Source organism: Pristiophorus japonicus, chromosome 4, assembly GCF_044704955.1.
Source record: "Pristiophorus japonicus isolate sPriJap1 chromosome 4, sPriJap1.hap1, whole genome shotgun sequence".
Classification (NCBI taxonomy): domain Eukaryota; kingdom Metazoa; phylum Chordata; class Chondrichthyes; family Pristiophoridae; genus Pristiophorus; species Pristiophorus japonicus.
This window is the reverse complement of record NC_091980.1, coordinates 300,744,291-300,770,174: the sequence shown is the minus strand read 5'-3', so window position 1 is coordinate 300,770,174 and position 25,884 is coordinate 300,744,291. Positions and strand designations below refer to the sequence as shown.

At 46.8% G+C, this 25,884-nt stretch overlaps 1 protein-coding gene across 1 annotated transcript in view; it reads right to left on the bottom strand.

Moving 5' to 3' along the window:
- The window catches only part of nrxn3a (neurexin 3a), a 2,272,338-nt gene that overhangs the window by 1,212,302 nt on the left and 1,034,152 nt on the right, over window positions 1-25,884 (bottom strand). The window lies entirely within an intron of this gene.

Here is a 25,884-nt window from a genome sequence, read left to right as displayed (position 1 = left end):
GACTACACTGGATTATACCACTACGTTTCTGCACTGGACTACACTGGATTATACCACTATGTTTCTGCACTGGACTACACTGGACTATACCACGACGTTTCTGCACTGGACTACACTGGATTATACCACTATGTTTCTGCACTGGACTGCACTGGATTATACCACTACGTTTCTGCACTGGACTACACTGGATTATACCACTATGTTTCTGCACTGGACTGCACTGGATTATACTAATACGTTTCTGCACTGGACTACACTGGATTATACCACTACGTTTCTGCACTGGACTACACTGGATTATACCACTATGTTTCTGCACTGGACTACACTGGACTATACCACGACGTTTCTGCACTGGACTACACTGGATTATACCACTATGTTTCTGCACTGGACTGCACTGGATTATACCACTACGTTTCTGCACTGGACTACACTGGATTATACCACTATGTTTCTGCACTGGACTACACTGGATTATACCACTATGTTTCTGCACTGGACTACACTGGATTATACCACTATGTTTCTGCACTGGACTACACTGGATTATACTGTAAGACTCCCTGCTGTTTCTCCATATTTGCTGATAAAGTTTATTTTTCCTTTTAACTGCATTTGTGTCTTTACTGAACTACAGACCCTTAAACGAAGCCTCCCCAGCCGGCTATGTCTTCCACCACTTGCCCCGCTCAGACCACCGTGGTAGCGGTGTGGTTCCCATCGTCAAATCACACCTTGGTCTGTCCCCCTCCTCCCCCAGCACCTACTCCTCCGGCACTTTCTCCTCCTTTGAGCATCTCCCCCTAATCCCCCCCTCTCATCCCTCATTTAAAATTCTCCTTCACTTCCACCCACCGAAATACCATAAACATTTTATCACCAAGATATCTTCACTACTTTCCTCCCTCTGCCTCTCATCCTTGGTGATTTCAACCACCATCTCAATTCATCATGCTCTCTCTTCTCTGAGTTCACTAACCTCTGATCCTCCCTTCATCTCTCCCTCCATGTAAACTCCCCCACCCATATTCATGGCTACCTCCTCGATCTTGCCATCCCTCGTGGCCTCGCTACTCCCATCGTGTCAATCGCAGATAAGGCCATCTCTGACCACTTCCTCGTATCGCTCTTCACCCACATCCCGCCCCTCCCCCCAACCCTACCTCCTGTGTCCGCCCCTGGAAAAAAAACTCTCCTGACTCTCATACAACTGCACTTACGAACTCCCAACTGGCCAGCCTTTGGCTCTTCATTCACCATGATATTTCTGCAGCTATCGATCTGCTCAATCTCATCTTCACCACCACCTTTGATGCCCTAGTCCATATTAAAACAATTACTCTCTCTCACTCTGGCTGTTCTCCTGGTACAGCCCTGATCTTCACTCCCTTAGGCTCAAGAGTTGCAGACTTGAACGGACTTGGCGAACAACTGGTGTAGCCATTCACCGCCAGATCTGGCTGGATCTCATAAAACACTGTCGGGGCCTGCTCTCGTCTGCCAGAATTTCTCACTATTCCAGAATCATTCTGGAATGCAAATATATACCCCAGCTTCTATTCTCCACCTTTAACCATCTTCTTAAACCCTTCTCCCCAGTCTTCACCATCGCCTCCGACAATGTGTGAGGAACTCATAGACTTCTTTGCCTCTAAGACTGAGACCATCGGTTCAGCTGTCTCTGCCTCTTCCCTTCCTTCCCCTAGCCCACTGGTCCAAACTTCCTCTAAGGAAGCCCCCTGCTCTAGCCCTGACCTCACATCTTTTTCCAGTTTCTCTCCGATCTACCCTCATGACTTCTGCGAGCTCATCCTGTCCATGAGACCTATTTCCAGCTCCGTTGACCCTATTCCCACCAAACTGCTGACCACCCAACTTCCTTTTCCGGCTCCCAGGCTAGCTAACGTTACTAATGGTTCTCTCTCCTCAGGTAATGTCCCCCTCTCCCTTAAATCTGCCATCATCACCCCTCTCCTCAAAAAAGCAATCCTCGACCCCTCCGTCCTAACAAACTACCGCCCCATCTCCAACCTCCCTTCCCTCTCCAAAGTCCTTGAACGTGTTGTTGCCTCCCAAATCCGTGCCCAGCTTTCCCGCCACTCATGTTTGAATCCCTTCAATCAGGATTCCGCCCCTGCCACAGCACCGAAACGGCTCTCATCAAAGTCACAAATGACACCCTTTGTGACTGTGACAAAAGTAAACTATCCCTCCTCGTCCTTCTCGACCTGTCTGCAGCCTTTGACACGGTTGACCACTCCATCCTCCTTCAACGCCTCTCAACTGCCGTCCAGTTGGATGGGACTGCACTCGCTTGGTTCCATTCTTATCTATCTAATCGTAGGCATAGAATCTCCTACAATAGCTTCTCTTCCTGCGCCTGCATTGTTACCTCTGGTGTCCCCCATGGATCTATCCTTGGCCCCCTCCTATTTATCAACTACATGTTGCCCCTTGGGGACATCATCCAGAAAACACAGCGTCAGTTTCCATATACATGCTGACAACACCCAGCTCGACCTCACTACTACTTCTCTCGACCATTCCACGGTCTCTAAATTGTCAGACTGCTTGTCCGATATCTAGATCTGGATGAGCAGAAATTTTCTCCAATTAAATATTGGGAAGACAGAAGTCATTGTTTTTGGTCCCCGCCACAAACTCCGTTTCCTAGCCACTGACTCCATCCATCCCTCTCCCCAACTTCTGTCTGAGGCTGAACCACACAGTTTGCAACCTTGGTGTCATATTTGACCCTGAAATGAGCTTTCGACTACATATCCACAGCATAACTAAGACCATCTATTTCCACCTCCGTGACATCGCCAGTCTCCGCCCTTGACTCAGCTCATCCGCTGCTGAAACCTTCACTCATGCCTTTGTCACCTCTAGAGTTGACTATTCCAATGCACTCCTGGCAGCCTCCCACATTCTACCTTACGTAAACTAGAGGTTGTCCAAAACTCATCTGCCGTGTCCTAACTCGCACCAAGTCCCGCTCACCCATCACCCCTGTGCTCGCTGATCTACAGTGGCTTCCGGTTAAGCAACGTCTCGATTTCAAAATTCTCATCCGTGTTTTCAAATCCCTCCATGACCTCGCTCCTTCCTATCTCTGTAATCTCCTCCAGTCCCACAACACCACCTCCCCCCCACCCACAAGATATCTGTGCTCCTCTAATTCTGCCCTCTTGAACATCCCTGATTATAGACGTTCAACCATTGGTGGCTGTGCCTTCTGTTGCCAAGGTCCGAAGCTCTGGAACTCCCTCCCTAAACCTCTATGTCTCTCTACCTCTCATTTCTCCTTCAAGACGCTCCTTAAAACCTATTTCTTTGACCAAGCTTTTGATCACCTGTCCTAATTTCTCCTTATGCAGCTCGGTGTCAAATTTCTTGCCTCATAATACTTCTGTGAAGCACCTTGGGACGTTTCACTACGTTAAAGGCGCTATATAAATACACGTTGTTGTTGTTGCTCTTCACTCCATGCACATGGTTATACAATTCAGATCCTAGGAAGTCAAGACTGCTGACAAAAGCTGCCATTTGCAATGAACATGAATAAAGACAGACTGAATCATAACACATCCTATAATTCACTGTATTCAGAGCTCTTGTTAAAATGTTAATATTGTTTGTGGTAATTTACAGTTAGATTGTGTGGTGCCTGCATCAGTGAACTTGATAAGGTTCGTTCAACTCATATTCACATTTATTAGCACTTTAAACAGGAATCGCAACATCATTACATTTTTCGTTAATTACTTTTCATTTGCTTTTCAAAGGATAAAGTTACAATACTCCAAACTTAGCAATCCTTTTAAAGCAGTAGTCTTATGAACTTAGGAACAGGAGAAGGTCATTCAGCCCCCGAGCCTGTTCCACCATTCAATTCGATCAGGGCTGATCTGTAGCCTAACTCCATCTGCCTGCCTCAATTCCGTTACCCTTAATACCCTTGCTGAACAAAAATCTTTCAATCTCAGTTTTGATATTTTCAATTGACCTCCAGACTCAACAGCGTTTTGGAGGAGAGAGTTCCAGATTTCTCACTACACTTGAGTGTGAAGAAGTGCTTTCTGTCTTCACCTGTGAATGACCTAGCTCTAATTATATGGTTATACCCCTCTTGTTCTGGGCTCCCCTACTTGAGGAAATAGTCTTGCAATTAACTTGCCCTTTATTTATAACATACTCAGTTTTCTCCCTGAAAGGCACCAACTCAGGCTTGGGTATCGATTGTCCACCAACTAATTGCCCTCTGGTACCTTGACCAAGAGGCCATTCTTTACATGTGCCGAGACAGCAATTATCAACAGGGTTTGTTACTTTGGAAAACATTACAGCCAAGTCTGATTCTGTTCAGCTCGAACATTGAACACATGTCTGCCCCATTACCAAGACTGGCTGTTTCTGCCTCTGTAACATCGCCCATCTCCGCCTCTGCCTCAGCTCATCTGCTCATCTGATCCATGTTACCTCTAGACTTGACTATTCCAATGGCCTCCTGGACGGCCTCCATCCTTCCACCCTCCATAAACTTGAGCTCATCCAAGACTCTGCTGCCCATATCCTAACGCACACCAAGTCCCGTTCACCGATTACCCGAGCTCGCTGACCTACATTGGCTCCTGGTCCAGCAATGCCTCATTTTTAAAAATCCTCGTTCTTATTTTCAAATCCCTCCACGGCCTCGCCCCTCCCTATCTCGTGAATCACCTCCAGACCCACAACCCTCTGAGATCTCTCCTCCAATTCTGACTTCTTAAGCATCCACCATTTTAATCACTCAACCATTGGTGGCAGTGCTTTCAGCTGCCTGGGCCCCAAGCTCTGGAACTCCCTCCACCTCCCTACCTCTCTTGTCTCCTTTTAAGATACTCCTTAAAATATGCCTCTTTTACCAAACTTTTGGTCATCTGTCCTACTTTTATATGGCTCGGTGTTAAATTTTGCTCGATAGCACCTTGAGACATTTTAACCGCGTTAAAGGCGCTATATAAATGCAAGTTGTTGTTTAATATATCACGATGGGAAACATGATCATAGAATCATAGAAATTTACAGCACAGGAGGCCATTCGGCCCATCCGTGCATCCGGGAGGGCGCTGAGCACCTCAAGTCTCATCGCCGAGAGCATGCAGAATCAAGCGCAGGCAGCGGAAAGAGCTTGCGGCAAACCAGTCCCACCCTCCCTTTCCCTCAACGACTATCTGTCCCACCTGTGACAGGGACTGTGGTTCTCGTTTTGGACTGTTCAGCCACCTAAGGACTCATTTTAAGAGTGGAAGCAAGTCTTCCTCGATTCCGAGGGACTGCCTAAGATTACGATGTTGGCCGAAAAAGAGCTATCCAGCGTAATCCCACTTTCCAGCTCTTGGTCTGTAGCCTTGTAGGTTATGACAATTTAAGTGCACATCCAGGTACTTTTTAAATGTGGTGAGGTTTTCTGCCTCTATCCCCCTTTCAGACAGTGAGTTCCAAACTCCCCCACCCTCTGGGTTAAAAAACTCTCCTCAAAACTCCTCTAAAACTTCTACCAATTACTTTAAATCTAGGATGCATGGAGGTCGCTCATTTTAGAACTGAAATTTTTAAAAGTTAGCACAGGAGTGCACTAAAAAGGAATCCCAAAGCTAACATTCACTGTCCAAACAGGGTCTTGAGAGCAAAGCTCCCTCTTCACCTTATTGCAAACAGTACGTATTAGACCACAATTGTAGTACTGTGAACTGTTCTGGTCTCCATATTGTAAAAAAGGTACTGAGGCACTGAAAAAGGTGCAATAAAGATTTACTAGAATCATACCAGAACTGAGAAGTCATACCTATCGGGAAAGATTGAACAAGCTGGTGCACTTTTCTCTAGAAAAGGGAGACTGAGGAATGACTTGTGTTCACGATGAGGAAAAGGTTTAACAGGGTAGACATAGGGAAGATATTTCCACTTGTGGGCGAGACCGGAACTAATTAATTAATATTAAGATAAGATAACCAATAATAAATCCAATAGTGAATTCGAGAGAAATGTCTTTACCCAGAGAATAGTTAGAATGTGGAACTCACTGCCACAGGGAGTAGTTGAGGCGAATAGCTTAGATGCATTTAAGGGGAAGCTAGATAAACACATGAGGGAGAAAGGAATAGAAGGATCTATTGATGGGGTGAGATGAAGAGGGGTAGGAGGAGGCTCATCTGGCATGGACCAGTTGGGCCGAATGGCCTGTTTCTGTGCTGTAAATACTTTGTAACTTAGTAGTTAGCAAACCAGATGCAATTTATTTTAATTCTACACAGGTCGCACAAACACTTGTTCAATTGATGATAATTCCAACTATTTCACATAATCTTTGCTTGAATAATATGTGGACAAGCCACCGATAACTGACAGCAACTTCACCTCTGGTTTTGCACAGACACATCAAAGGGGGAGACAGTTTAATTATGGCAAAAAAAATCTATAGCTCTGAGAAGAATTTAAACAGAAAGCATCTCCTTTCAATTATTTTTTTTTGGTTCAGAAGGTTTGTGCATCAAACGTGTAATTGTTCTTATTCTTGACGTTAGTTTTATAAGACTTTTCTAAATGGGAAACTGTCCCCACTGCTCGTAATCAGTGGCTGACTTTTGTTTGCAAAACAGAACACAGCAGATCTAACCAAGAGGGCCTATTTAACAGTTGACCTCACAGATATAATAGGACTCAACTATTCAATGCGAACAGCTGACCTCACAGATATAATAGGACTCAACTATTCAATGCGAGGTAGACAGTCACTCCTATTTAGTTACAGCCATCAAGAAGTAATGATGATGAGCTTAATGCTTTCTGTCTACGAAGAGTTCCATGTTTCTCATCACCATAATCCTAAAGGGGGTGCATGAACAGAGAGACCTGGGGGTATATGTGCACAAATCGTTGAAGGTGGCAGGGCAGGTTGAGAAAGCGGTTAAAAAAGCATACGGGATCCTAAGTTTCATGAATAGAGGTATAGAGTACACTGGAATATTGTGTCCAATTCTGGGCACCGCACTATCGGAAGGATGTGAAGGCTTCAGAGCGGGTGCAGGAAAGATTCACAAGAATGGTTCCAGGGATGAGGGACTTCAGTTACATGGATAGACTGGAGAAGCTGGGGTTGTTCTCCTCAGAGCAGAGAAGATTGAGAGGAGATTTGATAGAGGTGTTCAAAATCATGAGGGCTCTGGACAGAGTAGATGTTGTTCCCATTGGATGAAAGGTCGAGAACCAGAGGACACAGATTTAAGGTGATTGGCAAACGAACCAAAGGCTACATAATAAAGAACTTTTTTAATGTAGCGAGCGCTTAGGGCCTGGAATGCACGGCCTGAGAGGGTGATGGAGGCAGATTCAATCACGGCTTTCAAAAGGGAATTGGATAAGTATCTGAAGGAAAAGAATTTGCAGGGCTATGGGGAAAGGGCAGGGGGGAGTGGGACTAGCTGAGGTGCTCTTGTAGAGAGCCGGCATGGGCTCGACGGGCCGAATGGCCTTCTGCCCTGCTGTAACCATTCTATTATACCTTAAATGAACTGCTCCCATAGCAATATTTAAAATGAAGTGGCACTGGAAGGGAATTGGCCCACGCGGATGTAATAGGTACCTGTACTATTCACGAGGACACTTGTTGCCCTCTTCATCATCACAAATTAATTTTCTTTTCGCTACACCATGGCGAAGTGGCAAGATCATGCTTTTCAAAAAAATCCATTCGTGGGATGTGGACGTCGCTGGCAAAGCCGTCAGTTATTGCCCATCCCTAATTGCCCTCGAGAAGGTGGTAAACCTTCTTGACAACTGAGTGACTTTCTAGGCCATTCCAGAGGGCAGTTAAGAGTCAACCACATGCTGTGGGTCTGGAGTCACATGTAGGCCAGACGAGGTAAGGACAGCAGATTTCCTTCCCTAAAGGACTTTAGTAAACCAGATGGGTTCTTACGATGATCCGGTATGATAATAGCAGGAAAGAGGCCATTCAGTCCATCATGCCTGTGCCGGCTCTTTGAACGAGCTATCCAATTAGTCCCACTCTCCCTGCTCTTTCCCCAAAGTACTGCAAATGTTTCCATTTCAACTCCAAATCCGATTCCCTTTTGAAAGTAACTACCCAATCTGCTTCCACCGCCCTTTCAGGCAGTGCGTCCTCGATAATGGCTGGGGCCCAAGGATCCAGCCCCAGCAGGAGGCAAATGCAGATGAAACTGGAAGAAATATTGAACTCTGTCGATGCATTGCAAACCTTCATTTAAGCAGTAAGATGCTAATAACATCATCAGTTAACAAGCCTGGAGAAGTTAATGTAGTGTGGCAGAGCCAAATTACCATGCACAGTTACAGCTGTCGGTCAATGAATATCAATTCAGCTCCCTCGCAGTGTCAATCTCAGCAACCTCTTTTTCCTTAGTAGATGTCCAATTCCCTTTTGGAAGTTACTATTGAATCTGCTGTCACTGCCCTTTCAAGCAGCGCCTTCCAGATCATAACAACGTGCTGCGTAAAGAAAATGTTCATCTCCCCTCTGGTTATTTAGCCAATTATCACAAATCTGTGTCCTTTGGTTCCCGACCCTCCTGCCAGTGGAAGCAGTTTTTCCCTATTTACTTCATCAAAACCCCCAAATCATTTTGAACACCTCCATTAAATTTCAGGAGAATGATCCAAGCTTCTCTTGTCTCTCCACGTGATTGAAGTCCCTCATCCCTGGTACCATTCTAGCATGACTGCAGGGATATTTTTCTCTTTTAGAAAACTCTGCGAAAACTAACGTCAAGAAATACAAGAATTATACATTTGATCACATACATACCTTCAGAGGTTACTGCGTTCGAGGCCAGGCCTCACGGAGGTAGTTTAATCAACAGCTGCAGTTTGGGGTCCTCCGACCAGTCATTGTTCAAGGATGCATTTGATGAGTTTCCAGATTTACAAGGATGTCTCCTGGATTGGAGAATTTTAGCGATGAGGACAGATTAGAGATGCTGGAGTTGTTTTCTTTTGGAACAGAGGAGGCTGAGAGGGGAGCCCTGATTGAGGTGTATAAAATTATGAGGGACCAAAATAGAATGGATAGGAAGGACCTATTTCCCTTAGCAGAGGGGTCAACAACCAGGGAACATAGACTTAAAATAATTGGTAGGCGGTTTAGAGGGGATTTGAGGGGAATTTTATTCACCCAGAGGGTGGTGGGGGTCTGGAACTCACTGCCTGAAAGAGTGGTAGAGACAGAAACCCTTACCACATTTAAAGGGTACTTGGATGTGCACTTGTGCCATAACCTACAGGGCTACGCACCAAGAGCTGGAAAGTGGGATGAGGCTGGATACTTTTTGTCGGCCGGCACGGACACACTGGGCCGCAATGGCCTCCTTCTATGATTAGGTAGGATAGGGCAACTACATAGTCAGTCTTGCAATGGTATCAATGGACCATCAATTCCACTTACTGTTAAAATATAATGACATAAAGAAATATGAAATTTGAAACTTATCATTGTGTTACACTTTATTCTTCTGTGCAGGCTTATAGATTGCTTCCACATAATCACCATCACATGTCTGCTGCTCTCGATTTCCTCTCCAATATTGTCATAACCTAAATGCCAAACAGTTCTTTCCCCTCAGGAATTTGTAATTCTCTATTAAAAACCCAATATCGTCCAAGGGTTCAATACTGCTCGTCTATCAGGGAAGATTTGAGTATAGAAGCTTAAAGGGTGATCTAATTGATGTGTTTAAGATGATGATCTAGTCATTATCACATTGCTGTTTGCGGGAGCTTGCTGTGCACAAATTGGCTGTCGCGTTTCCTACATTACAACAGTGACTACACTCCAAATCATCATCATCATGGGCAGTCCCTCGGAATCGAGGAAGACTTGCTTCCACATTTAAAATGAGTCCTTAGGTGGCTGAACAGTCCAATACGAGAGCCACAGACTCTGTCACAGGTGGGAACGTGGGAAGGAAGGACCTTGAGACAATCACTATCACTAGGGAGGTAGTGCTGGACAGGCTAATGGGACTCAAGGTAGACAAGTCCCCTGGTCCTGATGAAATGCATTCCAGGGTATTAAAAGAGATGGCAGAAGTTATAGCAGATGCATTCGTTATAATCTACCAAAATTCTCTGGACTCTGGGAAGGTACCAGCGGATTGGAAAGCAGCTAATATAATGCCTCTGTTTAAAAAAGGGGGCAGACAAAAGGCAGGTAACTATAGGCCGGTTAATTTAACATCTGTAGTGGGGAAAATGTTTGAAACTATCATTAAGGAAGAAATAGTGGGACACCTAGATAGGAATAGTGCAATCAAGCAAATGCAGCATGGATTCATGAAGGGAAAATCATGTTCAACTAATTTACTGGAATTCTTTGAGGATATAATGAGCATGGTGGATAGAGGTGTACCGATGGATGTGGTGTATTTAGATTTCCAAAAGGCATTCGATAAGGTGCCACACAAAAGGTTACTGCAGAAGATAGAGGTACGCGGATTCAGAGGAAATGTATTAGCATGGATAGAGAATTGGCTGGCGAATAGAAAGCAGAGAGTCGGGATAAATGGGTCCTTTTTGGGTTGGAAATCGGTGGTTAGTGGTGTGCCACAGGGATCGGTGCTGGGACCACAACTGTTTACAATATACATCGATGACCTGGAAGAGGGGACAGAGTGTAGTGTAACAAAATTTGCAGATGACACAAAGATTAGTGGGAAAGCGGGTTGTGTAGAGGACATAGAGAGGCTGCAAAGAGATTTAGATAGTTTAAGCGAATGGGCTAAGGTTTGGCAGATGGAATACAATGTCGGAAAGTGTGAGGTCATCCACCTTGGGAAAAAAAACAGTAAAAGGGAATATTATTTGAATGGGGAGAAATTACAACATGCTGCGGTGCAGAGGGACCTGGGGGTCCTTGTGCATGAATCCCAAAAAGTTAGGTTGCAGGTGCAGCAGGTAATCAGGAAGGCGAATGGAATGTTGGCCTTCATTGCGAGAGGGATGGAGTACAAAAGCAGAGAAGTCCTGCTGCAACTGTATAGGGTATTGGTAAGGCCGCACCTGGAGTACTGCATGCAGTTTTGGTCACCTTACTTAAGGAAGGATATACTAGCTTTGGAGGGGGTACAGAGATGATTCACTAGGCTGATTCCGGAGATGAGGGGGTTACCTTATGATGAGAGATTGAGTAGGCTGGGTCTTTACTCGTTGGAGTTCAGAAGGATGAGGGGTGATCTTATAGAAACATTTAAAATAATGAAAGGGATAGACAAGATAGAGGCAGAGAGGTTGTTTCCACTGGTCGGGGAGACTAGAACTAGGGGGCACAGCCTCAAAATACGGAGGAGCCAATTTAAAACCGAGTTGAGAAGGAATTTCTTCTCCCAGAGGGTTGTGAATCTGTGGAATTCTCTGCCCAAGGAAGCAGTTGAGGCTGGCTCATTGAATGTATTCAAGTCACAGAGAGATAGATTTTTAACCAATAAGGGAATTAAGGGTTACGGGGAGCGAGCAGGTAAGTGGAGCTGAGTCCACGGCCAGATCAGCCATGATCTTATTGAATGGCAGAGCAGGCTCGAGAGGCTAGATGGCCTACTCCTGTTCCAAATTCTTATGTTCTGATGTTCTTATGGACAGATAGTCGTTGAGGGAAGGGATGGATGAGACAGGTTTACCGCACGCTCCTTCCGCTGCCTGCGCTTGATTTCTGCACACTTTCGGCAATGAGACTCGAAGTGCTCAGCGCCCTCCCGGATGCACTTTCTCCACTTAGGGCGGTCTTTGGCGAGGGACTCCCAGGTGTCAGTGGGGATTTCGTACTTTATCAGGAAGGCTTTGAGGGTGTCCTTGTAACGTTTCCTCTGCCCACCTTTGGCTCGTTTGCTGTGAAGGAGTTCCGAGTAGAGCGCTTGCTTTGGAAGTCTCATGTCTGGCATGTGAACTATGTTGCCTGCCCAGCGGAGCTGATCAAGTGACACTTCAAAAGTACTTCATTGGCTGTAAATCACTTTGGGACGTCCGGTGGTCATGAATGGCGCTATTTAAATGCAAGTCTTTCTTTTTTAAAGAAGTTGATAGGGTAGAGAGAAACAGGGTAGATTGAGAGAAACTTGAAACAAAATTTGACACTGAGCCACATAAGGAGCTATTAGGTCACGTAACCATAGGGGCTTTGTCAAAGTGTCGGTTTTGAGTTTTGTCAAAGTGGTAGGTTTTAAGGAGCATCTAAAAGGAGGAGAGAGAGAAAGAGAGTCTGAGCAGTTTAGGTGGGAATTCCGCAGCTTAGGGTCTAGTCAGCGGAAGGCACGGTGAAAGCGATGAATATCGGGAATGGGTAAGAGACCTGAATTGGTCACATAGCCTGCCACACTCGTCGAGGTTCGCAGGTGAAGAATGGTCACATACGCTGGATACCAGACAGTATCGAGAACTGAGATGAGGAGAAACTTCCTCACTCAGAGGGTTGTGAACCTTTGGAATTCCCTACCCCTGTGGCTGCTCAGTCATTGAGCATATTCAAGACAGAGATTGATAGACTTTTGGATATAAAGGGAATCAAGTGATATGAGGATAGCGTAGGAAAGTGGAGTTGAGGTAGATCTTATTGAATGGCAGAGCCGGCTCAAGAGGCTGAATGGCCTACTCCTGCTCCGATTCCTTACGTTCTTATCTGCTCTCTGTGCCACAGTAATCTCGAATGCGAGACAGTGGGGCCTGAAGGCCCATTGGAGAGGCCTCATCGACCAGGCCAGATGGATGAGTTGACTCGTCCTAAAGTGCCCCCGGGCCGGAAGCGGCGGAAACGGGTTTCTGCCCCGCCCGTGCTGCCGCCCATTGGGCACGCGCCGACCCCCTTACCTGCCGGCGACGACCCCACTTCCTGACCCACAAGAGAAATTGCCTAGTGGGAGCGGAGCGGACAACTGATGGCTTTCCCCTGCGGGAAGCTGTGCGTGCCTGGGCGGCATGTCCACCATTAAAGGGGAGGGCGCGCTGCCGCGGCCTCTATTTTATTTTAATTGTCAGCCGACTCCGAGGTCGGCCCGACAATGGCGGCTACGGGTTCGGCTGGGCTTCCGAGGGGCAGCCCGGCATCTCCTCTTGGGTACCGGACCGCTGACCTGGCCGAAACCCTCCCTGGTGGCCCGGCGGGCCCAACTAAACAAACTGCAGAGTTTACAGCGGAACCCCCCCCCCCCCCCTTTAACTGAAGGGGAGGGACGTTGTGACGTGCAGCGCTGATGACTCGGACTGACGGCCGCCCTGCTCCAATGGCACTTCCACTCCTCAACATTGCCCCAACTGGAAATCGAAAACAAAGATGTGAGTATCGGTCAAATCTCCTCCCCATAGATCGGGGCGGAGAAAAACCTAATGAATCGATGACTGCGCCTACTTTTCGGTCAGGGGGCAATTTCGGCCCCTGTGTCTTTAGAAGAGGAGGTAAAGGCGAGTGTATTGGTGGAACAGTATCCCGACATAGCGCAGTACAGCTAATCTGAGAAGAACGCATCACCTAGAGCCATCCAAAGTAAAAGTCACCAGCACTTGACGCAGGCATTTACAGACTCTTCCCTCTCCACGCATCCTTCCCCAACCAAAATGCTCGACACATTATTGCACAGAGAGACACTGGCAGCACTGGCCATCTCTACACTAAGTAATGTCTTTGCTTTGGTAATCACCTTTCTGCTCACAACACTTGAGAAATAAATAGCAGTTTGATTCTCGCAAATTGAATACAGAGGATATCAAGTATTCTCAGTATATTTTTTGCAGAAAAGAGAAAATAAACATATAAGGGACAAAAATTAGATGTTACAATAGGGAGAACATTCGGATCTTTGGTGGATTAGGTGGATGTTAAGATGGGCTTCAATGGCCTTCCTCATCTGCACTTACCTCGGGATTTTGTAATGCAGAAAACCCTTCATCGCTCAAGATATAAAAAAATTAATTCATGGCATGTGGACATTGCTGGCAAGGCCAGCATTTATTGTCCGTCGCAAATTGCCTTTGAGAAGGTGGTAGTGAGCCGCCTTCTTGAATCGCAGCAGTTCCTGTGGTGAAGGTTTTCCTAGTGGTTTCTTACAACTGAGTGTCTCGCTAGGCCACCTCAGAGGGCAGTTAAGAGTCAACCACATTGCTGAGAGTCTGGAATCACGTATAGGCCAGACCGGGTAAGGGCGGCAGAGAGAGAGTGAAGCAAATGGATTTTTCTGACAATCCAATAGTTTTATGGTCACCATTTCTGACTCGAGCTTTTTATTCCAGATTTATTTTAATAAACTAAATTTAAATTCCAAATCTGCCGTGGTGGGATTTGAACTCACGTCTCCGAATCATTAGTCCAGTACCGTAACCACTCGGCTACCATTCCCATAATAGATAGAGATGGGTGAGGAAGGCCATCCAGTCTATCCTTGTTTACCCATCCAGTAAAATATTGTACTGTTCCCTCCATCAAGCTTTCTGTGAACAACGTCCTGACATCAGTCATTAAACTTGCCTTCCACCGATTTGAACCTGTGCCCCAATGTTCCACTATCGCAGTTTAATTTCAAGCAGTGTTCCATTTTTCTTCTCTGTGCCATTTACAATCTTATTTTGAAATCCCCTTCTTTCAGGACTGAAAAGCCTCAAGCAACCTCGAAAAGTGATATTTCTCAACTACTTTCTTTGAAAGAATACAAGTGCCAGTGTAATTCCAGCAGGGGTCAGGTGGGAGGTTAATTGTTTTATGAAGTCTCACATTTCCTGGTGTTACTTATTCATGAGCTGTCCCAGAAAGCAAGATGTTCTGACAGGCAAGAAAGAATGTGCCCGTGCGATGAATGGATGCTCGTTGTTCTCATCCTTCTCTGTGCTCTCCGTTTTCCAAAATACTTCTTCACACACACACACACAAACACACACACACACATGGAAAAAGCAACCAAAGTTAATGCCCAGACAGTGTCTCTGGATAAATAGCCACATTCTGTGCAACATACCCTGCAACCAGTACGTTTTTGGCCAAGTGAAAAGACTTCAATTATTTGTTTTCCTCAATTTCATTTATTTAGAATTCATTTTTCAGAGATGTGGTCACCAGCCGCCATATTCTTGGCTTTGGGTTCTTGCCCCGAGTTTTAATCTTTCCTGTGAAGGACTTCCATCTCGTTTCATGAAGGTCACATTCAAGCTTGGACTCAAAGTGTCGATTTAAGGTCTATGGACAGCTTTTTCACCATTTCTTCAATACCGTGACCTGTAATCACGGTGAAACGTCGTGATTTGCGGAGCTACTTTGTGCACAGCCTGTGAAGGAAATGCCGGGAGTATATGTCTGCCTTCATCGCTCGGGCGGTGGAGCGATTTGCCCGCCCGTGGTCGAACCCGAAGCGAAGAGGGAACGGGTCCGGCCAGAACCGTGTGAACCGCTCCATCGGATTACCAGCCATGCGGTGAAGCCTAAAAGGTATACCCCCCCACGGCCTCCATGCCTGCAGATACCTGAGGGTCCATCAGGGGACAATGAGCCAACTCGGTACTCTTTACTCACTCACACTGGTAACTGGTGCTGCCCTTTTAATTGTCGCTTTTGTTCAGTCAATCAAGGATGCTCTTATGAGATGTTGCCATGTTATTTGCAAGCAGAGACGCTACTGGTGCCCTCTGTAAATGCACATACATCATCAGGTTATTCTTCACTCCAAGAATTTGATTCAATTGTTCAGTATTCCTGCTCGTTATTGAACACAGAAGCGCTAGCAGGGTGCCGAAGAAAAAGGCCAGATGTTTTTTCAACATGGCCGCCACCTCCCCTTTAAGTAGTGCCCCGATTCACGTCCCCTGACGCTGTCGCTGGCATCGTCCGGGACAGCTTCAGGGGGCGCGCCCCAATTTTCGTTGCGGGGCGATCACGGGGCACGGCGCATGGGGATGATGTTGTCATCGCTGCCGCAGCGGTGCGGGGCGCAGCGAGTTGCCGCCGCCGCTACATCCCCCGCGGAATTTAGCGGGAGTCGTTAGCGGCGCCACAGCCGGGCGAGAAGTCGTTTGCGCCCCGTAAACGCCCCCGCCGACGCAAACAGGAGGAGCAAAGGGCTCGGATTTGTAGGCCATATACTGTCAAATTGTGCACTTTGTTACTCCTTTTTATTAATACTACTGAAATGATGCGTTTGTGAGATGTTCCTTTTAACGAGGAAGTATATATCTGTATGGAATTTGGCGTGCAAGAACACAGTGTAAATAGTCCTAGTCAATAGCAGGGTTTGGTCTGAGCTCTCAACTCCCCAGCACAGTGTGCACGCTCAGACAGTATATCTAAAAACACATTTTACAACTCTAATGGAGGCCCACCACGTTTGAATTTCCTTCCTTCGTTCCAGTCTGCCACCCAGGACGGCTCCATTTATCTTAACAAGGGATCTTCACCCCAACTTCAGACCAGAGGCTTGAGCCTGAGAGAACACACAACTGCTGGGGTTTGCTACTGGCCATGTATTGATAATAGAATCTTTGAGGAGTAAATCCTTTTACTTTTAGGGTAGACATGGGGCTTTGAGTACTTTGAATAAAATGGACACTTCCCTTCCACTGCTCTCCCCCACTTCCAACGTGGTTTGTGTGTGAGAGAGAGGGGCTGTAACACAATTCCGGGGATCACCCCCCCACCTCCTCTCCATTCCCCCACCTCCCCCTCTGCAAGCCCCCACCACCTCCACCGTTCTCACCTTCCACTCCACTTCACCACCCCCACCAATCCTCACCCCCCTCCTCCACAACCCTCCACCCAACCCCACAAACCCCACCCCCTCTCCAACACCCCCCAGCCCCCTCCATCACCCTTACCCCCCTCCACCCCCCTCCACAACCCCCGCACCCCCCTCCATAACCCCGAAACCCCCTCCACCATCCCGCACTGCACATCCACAACCCCCCATCCCCCTCCATAACCCCGCAAACCCCTCCACCATCCCCCACTGCACCTCCACAACCCCCCCATCCCCCTCCCGTGTCTTAACTTCTGGATGACTGTGTCAGGTACAAGTAGAGAGTCAGGGCAGACCAAGGTTTTTTATGATGTTGCAGCGATGCGACGGATTTGCTACTAAGTCAACAAATGAAGCAAAATATGGAATGCCAAATTCTTGAGACACAGCGCACCTCTAACCCAAAGTCAGAAATCTGTGTATCTCGCAGACTCTCCGAGCTCCCGCCTCTGGGGGCCATCCTGGGGGGAGTCCGTTGATCCTCCCACCTTGCAAATTTGTGGCCCCAGACTTGAGTCCCACTTTAACTGCGGGGATGGTGAGCGTGTCCACGGCCATACGGGAATCACACTGGCCCGGAATTTGCGGTGGGCATCAATGGCGAGCTCACAGTGTTTGCCGTTATCGCCCCTTTGAAACTGAACGCATCCTAACGCGGGAATCCTGAGGTCGCAGTCAGTCATTCACTGCTCCGACACTGGCTACACTGTAGACGTCACCAGCACCCGCCCACCCCCGCCAACCCCCTCCCCGTAGATAGCCATCAGTGTAATCAGTGAAACTGACGAAAAGTTGGACTTTTCCGCGGTAATATCACTGTTAAGTACCCCACTAAAAGTTAGGCCGTGTTGAATTAGGTGTAACTGGGGCTTTAACAGCGCATTGACTGCTAAACAAACGCTTTGGCCTTGAAAAATGAAATTTAATTTCGTGGAGTGTCAAATTTCTCCATTATAATAAAAATTTTAATTTTTAAGCAACTTTTAAAAGAATGTTATTTTTTTTTTTTGAAAGTTTGTTCATCTTTACTTTACCTCTTTCCCCATCCGAGAGCGCTCCTCTTTGCTTTGCTCTTTCCAACATTTTCCAAAAGTCAGAATGAGAGCAACGTCTTTACTTCCTGCTTCCCGGCCTGTGAGAATTCTGCATCGTGATTGGCTGCTCAGACAGCTTGTGACAGTCACAGCAGCTCGCGCAACGGAATTCCCACGACACGCCACCGATCTCAACTGCATGTCGCAAAAGGCAAACTCCTCGCTCGCCACAGCTCTCTTCGGGACATTGTAACGAGGCACTGGTATTCACACAGGGAAGTCAGAAACATAGGCCTGTGACTTCTCTCCTCCTTCCCCACCCCCCAGCAATATTTGCAACTAAGGAGGGGGAAATATAGGGGCCGAACTTGGTGGGCTCACCACCCGCTGCTGCCGAGTTTTCTGGGCGGTTTCCCCTCCGAGCGACATTGGTGGGGGCTTCCCGCCGGCGGGGAGGGAAGACCGCCGGGAACCGTCCGCTGACGTGCAACGCGTGTAAGTGTCCTCCCGCCCGCCGAGCTGCCAGTTTGGTCCGGGCGGGAGTCCGCTGCAGCAGGGAGAAGGACCGCCGTGTGGAGGCAGGTCCAACCTCAACGGTAAGTATGAAGACTTGAAAACAAAGATTAGTAAGCTTCTTTTCCTTATTGTTTTCCCAACGATTCAGGTGAATGGAGTCCCCTGAAAGTTTTCCAGTGTTTTTTTTTTTATTTTTTGGAAATGTTTAATTTTTATCTGTTCCCCCCCCCCCCCCGCTCCCTGGGTCCGACTCAATCTTCGGCGGTACTTTGCCGAGGATTGCATTTGCCGGCGAGAATGGGAGCTCCCGTCCAGATTCAGGGCCTAAGTCCTTGTTTTGCCGCCGGGCGATCTTTACAGGACTCTTTCATGAAACTTCCACCCAAAGTACCGTCAGGATCTCAGCGGTTCTTTGGGCGGGACTTAGCTCCCACCAAGCTCGGGGCCGTAGAATTTTAAAAGAAAATCTTTGCTGTGCCGGGAAATTAACTGCCAACGTGTTGGAAATATGATTACATTTTTTTTTTCCATTGATGCTTTCACACACAAGTGCAATAAGTATCTGACCAAAAAGTTAGGTAATTGAAACAGGCCGGATACCAACTGCTCGAGTGCAAGTAACGATGGGAACACTCCAGCTGCGTATTTTAAAAGATATATCAAACAACGCACGTCATGGGACCGAAATTGATGGCCTTGCCGCCCACTGCCGCTGACATTCCTCTGCTCGAACTGCCCAGTGCCACTTTCGGCGTGGCCTGGAACGGGCGGGAGGGGAGAGTGGCCAGGAAGCGCCCGCCGACGTCAGCGGACGGCCAACGCGCGTCTGTACATTCCCGCCCACTGAGATATCAGATTCATGTGGGCGGGAGTCGGCAGCAGGGGGGGCTGTGGGCCCTTGCGTGGAGTCTGCTCCGTCCTCAACGGCAAGTGTGAAGATGGAGGAAAACAGGTCAGTGACATTTTATTAATGTATTTCTTTACGAGGACTGACCTGTACGGGGTCCCCCGAAGGTCGGCAGGTGTTTTTTTTTTTTTTTAAATGCTTTTTATTTTTAGCTCGACCCTCCGTGGGCCCGACTCTATCCTCGGCGACAACTTGGGCGGCATGAGAATGAGAGCTCCCGCCTGCTCCCACCCAGACTGGCGCCGAACGTCGTCTATTTGCCGCCTGCCGACCTTTGAGAGACTTTGCTGATGAAAACCCCGCCCAAAGAACCGTCGGGGACCTAGGCGGCCATTGGTGGTCCTTTGGGTGGGGGCCTTCATCAAATTCGGGCCTCATGAGTTTTTTTTGTAACCGTTCCACATCGCTCCTCTCCCCCTTTGTTAGTTCATGGGTATAAACTTCAGGGAACTGATTTGGTGCAAGCACAGTACTACAAACAACAGCATTTTGTCTGTCTCGGCAGCATACGCACGCTCTTGATCTTCTTGTCCGAAATCCGGAAAAATTCCAAAAAACCGGCGCGGTCTCGGGTCCCGAGGTTGCCGGGTTTGAGATGTTGTACCCCTACTTTTATTCAGTACTCACCCAGCGACGCTGTACCGTTGCTGGTTTCACTCAGGCCGACAGGGGTAACAGATAATATCCCTCAGGGCGATTATTTACAATCAAATTATCGTTGGCGCAGGGTGCGAGAGGTGCGGAGTGATGGGAGTTTGGCTCAACTCGCCTCCCACACAGGATTCCCGTTCTCCCACTTGCTGCCACAGGGAGGCGCTACAACGAGTCCCGGTGCTTTCCCCAAGAGAATGGATGAAAGTCACAGGGGGGGGCTAAGGGCTGCCGGAGCACCGCTGTCAGAGGTCGGGCTGCTCGCGACTGCCCACTCTCGCTCAGCTGGGCAATCCAAGGAAACAGAGGCACCCGAACACCACCCCATCTCCTTTCCCCATTGGCCTGTCCGTCATCCATTGCTGTAGCCCTCAGCAAACACATCACCGAGATACCCCTTACCTCAGCAAACAGGAATCTTTCATATTTTGCATTTATCAGTGAATGTCGAGCAACTTGTCATCAACTCTATTCAGCGATTGTTTTTGAAAATATTTCTCACCCTTAATAAATTTAATAAACTTAAATAGGAATTAGAATAGATTCAACATATTGTTGATGGGGGCTTTTTTTCTCCTCTTCCCCTTTTTAACTTTCACCTTCTCTATCCATGTCTTGTTCAATAACTACTTTTCCTGATTCGGTAGCGGAAGATGAAACCTTCTCCAAAACCTCTCTCACTTGTTTCCATTCACCAGCGGCAAAGTGCGAAAGGCCCTGATTTTCTCTGTCCCTCTTTGACTTTCCTTCCATCATTCTCTGTCCATGACCCTCCATTGAGCATCTGAACTCACACCCCATCCCTGTCGCCGTTCCCCATTGGCCTGGCTGACAACCATTGCAAAAGTCTCACGGAACACATCCTTCATTTAGGCACCATCGAGATACCCTTCACCCCAGCTAATAGAACCCGATCTTTCATACTTATCGACGAACATCCAACAACAGGACAACACCTCATCAATACCGATATCTCCATCCACATTTTGCCCAGACTGAACGTCTCGGTACGATCACCACACATATAAGCGAGAGTGAGATGAGGCTATTCACGCATGGGTCGGCCATTATATATCTGATGAGCTGAAATCGCGCTGTGCGCTATAAGAAACACATTTGTATGAAATATATTTGCTATTTTAACAAAGCCCGTTGGTACACCAGGGGACAGAGGAATGTATACTTTAATACACCGAGGCCATTGCAATTTCAACCCTGTGAAAATTCAAGATAGTAATCTGAAGCCACTCAGAATCACTAAACCCATCCTCATAATGTCCAGCAAACAGGGCAACATCTCTTCAATACCAACCTCCATTCATCTATTATTTTGAACACATTTCTCGTCCTTAACATCAATTTACAAGCAGAAATGGGAATGAGAACGGATTCAACATATTGCTTTCCCTCCTACCTTCCCCTTTTTAACTTCCACCTTCCCCCATCTGTGTCTGGTTCAATGAGTACTTTTCCTGATTCAGTGTCTGCTGAGAAGCAGCTCGTGACAAACGGAACACTCCAACGGCATCTGCTTTTTGCTATCATCCTGTGATAGTCATTATCAGAGACAGAATGGACGTCTCCCAGCAGATGAATTATCTCCAGTACCAGCGTCAATCAGGCCAACTTGTTTAAACCCCATCACAGTGCTGCATCTTTCAACATTTCGTTTAAGCAGCGAATTCATCTCAGTCTGACCTTAATCCACTTTACACCTCTTCCAATGAATGCATCTGTACAGGACCTACCTGCCAATGGTTTGTGCTTCCTCTTTCCTCTTCAAAGGTAAAGACACAAGTTAAATCCTTGTGCACTTGGACCAGAGTGTATCGCAACATTTTTCCGACGTGTTTTTATTAAAAACAGATAAGCAGTAAATATATCGTAATAAAACGGAACAAAGATTAACGGGCCATTGTGAATATCCACCTGTTTTGCCCAACGTTGCAGTCTCTCCAATGAAAGTTTTGGGGTCCAAACATTGCAACTCATATTGCAGGATGCACAATCAGGCTGGACACGAGATACGTGTGTGGGTTATCTGGTGCAGTCAGGAGAAGGAAGCATTCAGAGTGAGAATGGGCATAGAACTCAAATCTGGATCCAAATCTAGCCATATCTGATCGGCAGTCAAAATAGAAAAGGCTGCAAATAGAATCATAGAATCATAGAAGTTTACAGCACGGAAGGAAGCCATTTCAGCCCATCGTGTCCACGCTGGCCAACAAACAGCTATCCAGCCTAATCCCACTTTCCAGCTCTAGGTCTGTAGCCCTGTAGGTTACAGCACTTCAAGTGCACATCCAAGTACTTTTAAAATGTAGTGAAGGTTTCTGCCTCTACCACCCTTTCAGACAGTGAGCTCCAAACCCCCACAACCCTCTGGGTGAAAATTTTTTCCCTTATATCCCCTCTAAACCTTCTACCAATTACTTTAAATTTATGCCCCCTGGCTGTTGACCCCTCTGCTAAGGGAAATAGACCCTTTCTATCCAATATATCTTGGCCCCTCATAATTTTATACACCTCAATGAAGTCTCCCCCCAGTCTCCACTGTTCCAATGAAAACAAACCCAGTCTATCCAATCTGTCCTCATAGCTTAGATTCTCCACTCCTGGCAATATCCTCATAAATCTCCTCTGTACCCTCTCCAGTGCAATCACGTTCTTCCTGTATTGCGGTGACCAGAACTGCACGCAGTACTCCAGCCGTGGCCTAACCAGTGTTTTATATAGTTCAAGCATAACCCCCCTGCTCTTGTATTCTATGCCTCGGCTAATAAAGGCAAGCATTCCGTATGCCTTCTTAACCACCTTATCGACCTGGCCTGCTACCTTCAGGGATCGGTGGACATGCACTCCAAGGTCCCTTTGTTCCTCTACATTTCTCAGTGTCCTACGATTTAATGTGTATTCCCTTGCCTTGTTAGCCCTCCTGAAATGTATTGCCTCACACTTCTCTGGATTAAATTCCATTTGCCACTGTTCTGCCCACCTGACCAGTTGATTGATGTCTTCCTGCAGCCCGAGCTTTCTTCTTCATTATCAACCACACAGCTGATTTTAGTATCATCTGCAAACTTCTTAATCATACCCCCTACATTCAAGTCTAGATCATTGATGTATACCGCAAAAAGCGAGGGACCCAGTACTGAGCCCTGTGGAACCCCACTGGAAACATCCTTCCAGTCACAAAAACACCCATCAACCATTACCCTTTGCTTCCTGCCTCTGAGCCAATTTTGGATCCAACTTGCCACTTTGCCCTGGATCCCATGGGCTTTTACCTTTGTGACCAGTTTGCCATGTGGGACCTTATCAAAAGCCTTGCTAAAATCCATACACACTATATCATACGCTTTGTCTTCATCGACCCTCTTGGTTACCTCATCGAAAAATTCAATCAAATTAATCAGACACGACTTTCCCTTAACAAATCCATGATTAATCCATGTCTTTCTAAGTGAAGATTTATCCTGTCCTTCAGGCTGACTGGCCTGTAATTACTTGGTCTATCCCTTTCTCCCTTCTTAAACAAAGGTACCACATTAGCAATCCTCCAGTTCTCTGGCATCACACCTGAAGCCAGATAGGATTGGAAAATGATGGTCAGAGCCTCTGCTATTTCCTCTTTTGCTTTGCTTAAAAGCCTGGGATACATTTCATCTGGGCTTAGGAAATTATCCACTTTCAAAACTGCTAAATCCCTTAATACCTCCTCTCTTTCTATGCTTATTTCATCTAATATTTCACACTCCTCCTCATCTGCATCGCCCCTCTTTTTTGTAAAAACAGACGCAAAGTTTTCATTAAGAACCATACCCACATCTTCCGCCTCCACACACAGATTACCCTCATGGTCTCTAATAGGTCCTACCCTTTCTTTAGTTATCCTTTTGCTCTTAATATATTTATAAAACATCTTTGGGTTTTCCTTGATTTTACTTGCCAAGAATTTTTCATGCTCTCTCTTTGCTTTCCTAATATTCTTTTTAATTTCACCCCTGCACTTTTTATATTCCTCTTGAGAGGCTGCAGTATTAAGCCCTCGGTATCTGTCATAAGCTTCTCTTTTTTTCTTTATCCTGCTCTGTATGCTCCCTGACATCCAGGGGGTTCTAGATTTGTTAGTCCCACCCTTTTTCTTTAATGGCACATATGTGGCCTGAACCCTCCGGACCTCCTCCTTGATTGCCTCCAAAGCAAGCATGACAGATCCACTGCATCTGACACTAAAGGGCCTCCGTGGGCAGACAGTTGGCCTATTTGCCCAACTCCTGCCGAGCAAATGTCCTTCAAATTCTTACGACTGACAAAAGTAGGCGTATGACTTGCTTTTATCAGCGTAACACGTTTAAAGCACAGAATAATAATTTTTTTTCAATAATTTGAACATTTCAAATCCTATTAAATATTCTTAGGCCCTTTAAACTCTGTAAATTTATTTTTCAAAAAATTACATTTTTGTTTTAAATAATTAATTAAATTGCATTTTAAATATTGATGTTTAAAAAAAAAATTTATCTTAAGTGTTTGTGTGTTTTCGAGGGTTCCTGTATTCCCATTCATATTTATGCTGATTGGAATCACTATAAGTATGAATGAGAATACTCCTCTCAGATAGGTTGGGCCGGCCCACATGATCCCAGTGATGCGTATGAAGCCCATACGCTGCCGGGATACATAGGCCCCTACGCTGGCCTTCACAGAGAGGCCCAGGGCCAGAAGTCTTCGAAACTCCGGGACCATCAGGTACTTCCGTAGAAATGTCTGCGGGCGGGCGGAGGCAGCCACCCACGGGGAAGCATGTTTGTAATTTCTATATCATTCCAAGTCCATCAGCACGCCGAAAGAGAAAGATGGGCCCACGTCTCAGATGTGCCCCTCCTCCCTCCGAACTTCAGGCTGGAACATGGAAGCCTTCCTTCAGGTGCTAATTAACCCGACTGGGTGAGCAGAGACTGGTCTATCCCGTTGGCCCAGACTCTCTGCCAACGGGAATGCTTCCTTTGTACAAAGGTGGGAAGGACAGGTGGATATTTCAATCGCCCCAGCCCCGTGCCATGACAAGCACAGACAGTGACGTAGCCAAGTTTCCTCATAAGTGTCTATTAGATTGATGGCATCGATTCAACAACAAAATCCACAGCATTTGCACTCCGAGCAGAGAACCGCCATTTCTTTTGGTAGCACACTGCTTAGTATGTTTGTGTAAAATTGCTTCACTCACTATCTGTACACATGACACAACCCGGTTTATTTTAAGCAGATTAACGACTTTGTTAACACTCGACGTGCACAAAATGTTAAGCAGTGAACCACCAGAGAAAACCATGGACAATAAACTCCTCATTTTCTTTCTTCAGTAACGGCTTGTTGTTTTTCTTCCCTGCACCGTCAGGTTATAACACACAAGCAAAGGCCCTTGGGGGCGGATTTTCGGCTCCTCTCCGCTCCGTTTTGCCCCCCCGGAACGGCGGCAATGGCGGCGGTCAGCTTCCGGCGCCCCGCCGCGATCCTCGGGTCCGGTTTAGACGCGGCGCGGAGCAGCACCGGCCCGGAAGAGCTGTGCCCGGCGTGCAACGCCCCGGGTTGCGACTCCGGCGCGAGTTTTGACTCCCGCCTGACCCATCCGCCCCACAGCATGCGTCGCAATGACTGCCTGGGAAAGCTACCAGAATATCTGTATTTGTAAGTAAAATTAAAATGATGTTGACTTATTGCAAAGTACTTGAGGGCTGGCCATTAAGTTGTTTTATCAGCATGCTGGCATGTACATGATTGAGGGCAAATCTGATAGATTTTATTGCAATTGTAGATTAAAATACCCATGAAAGTGCAAATTATATCAACGTAGCAGATTGACTTACATATTAGCGCAGTGTAGTTTCAATCCAAAATAAGTACACTGGTAATACTAATAGTCCAGGCTTTACTGAGATAGGTCAATTCCGTCAGTGAAGAGGTGAGTAACGGACTCGTAAGGTAAGTG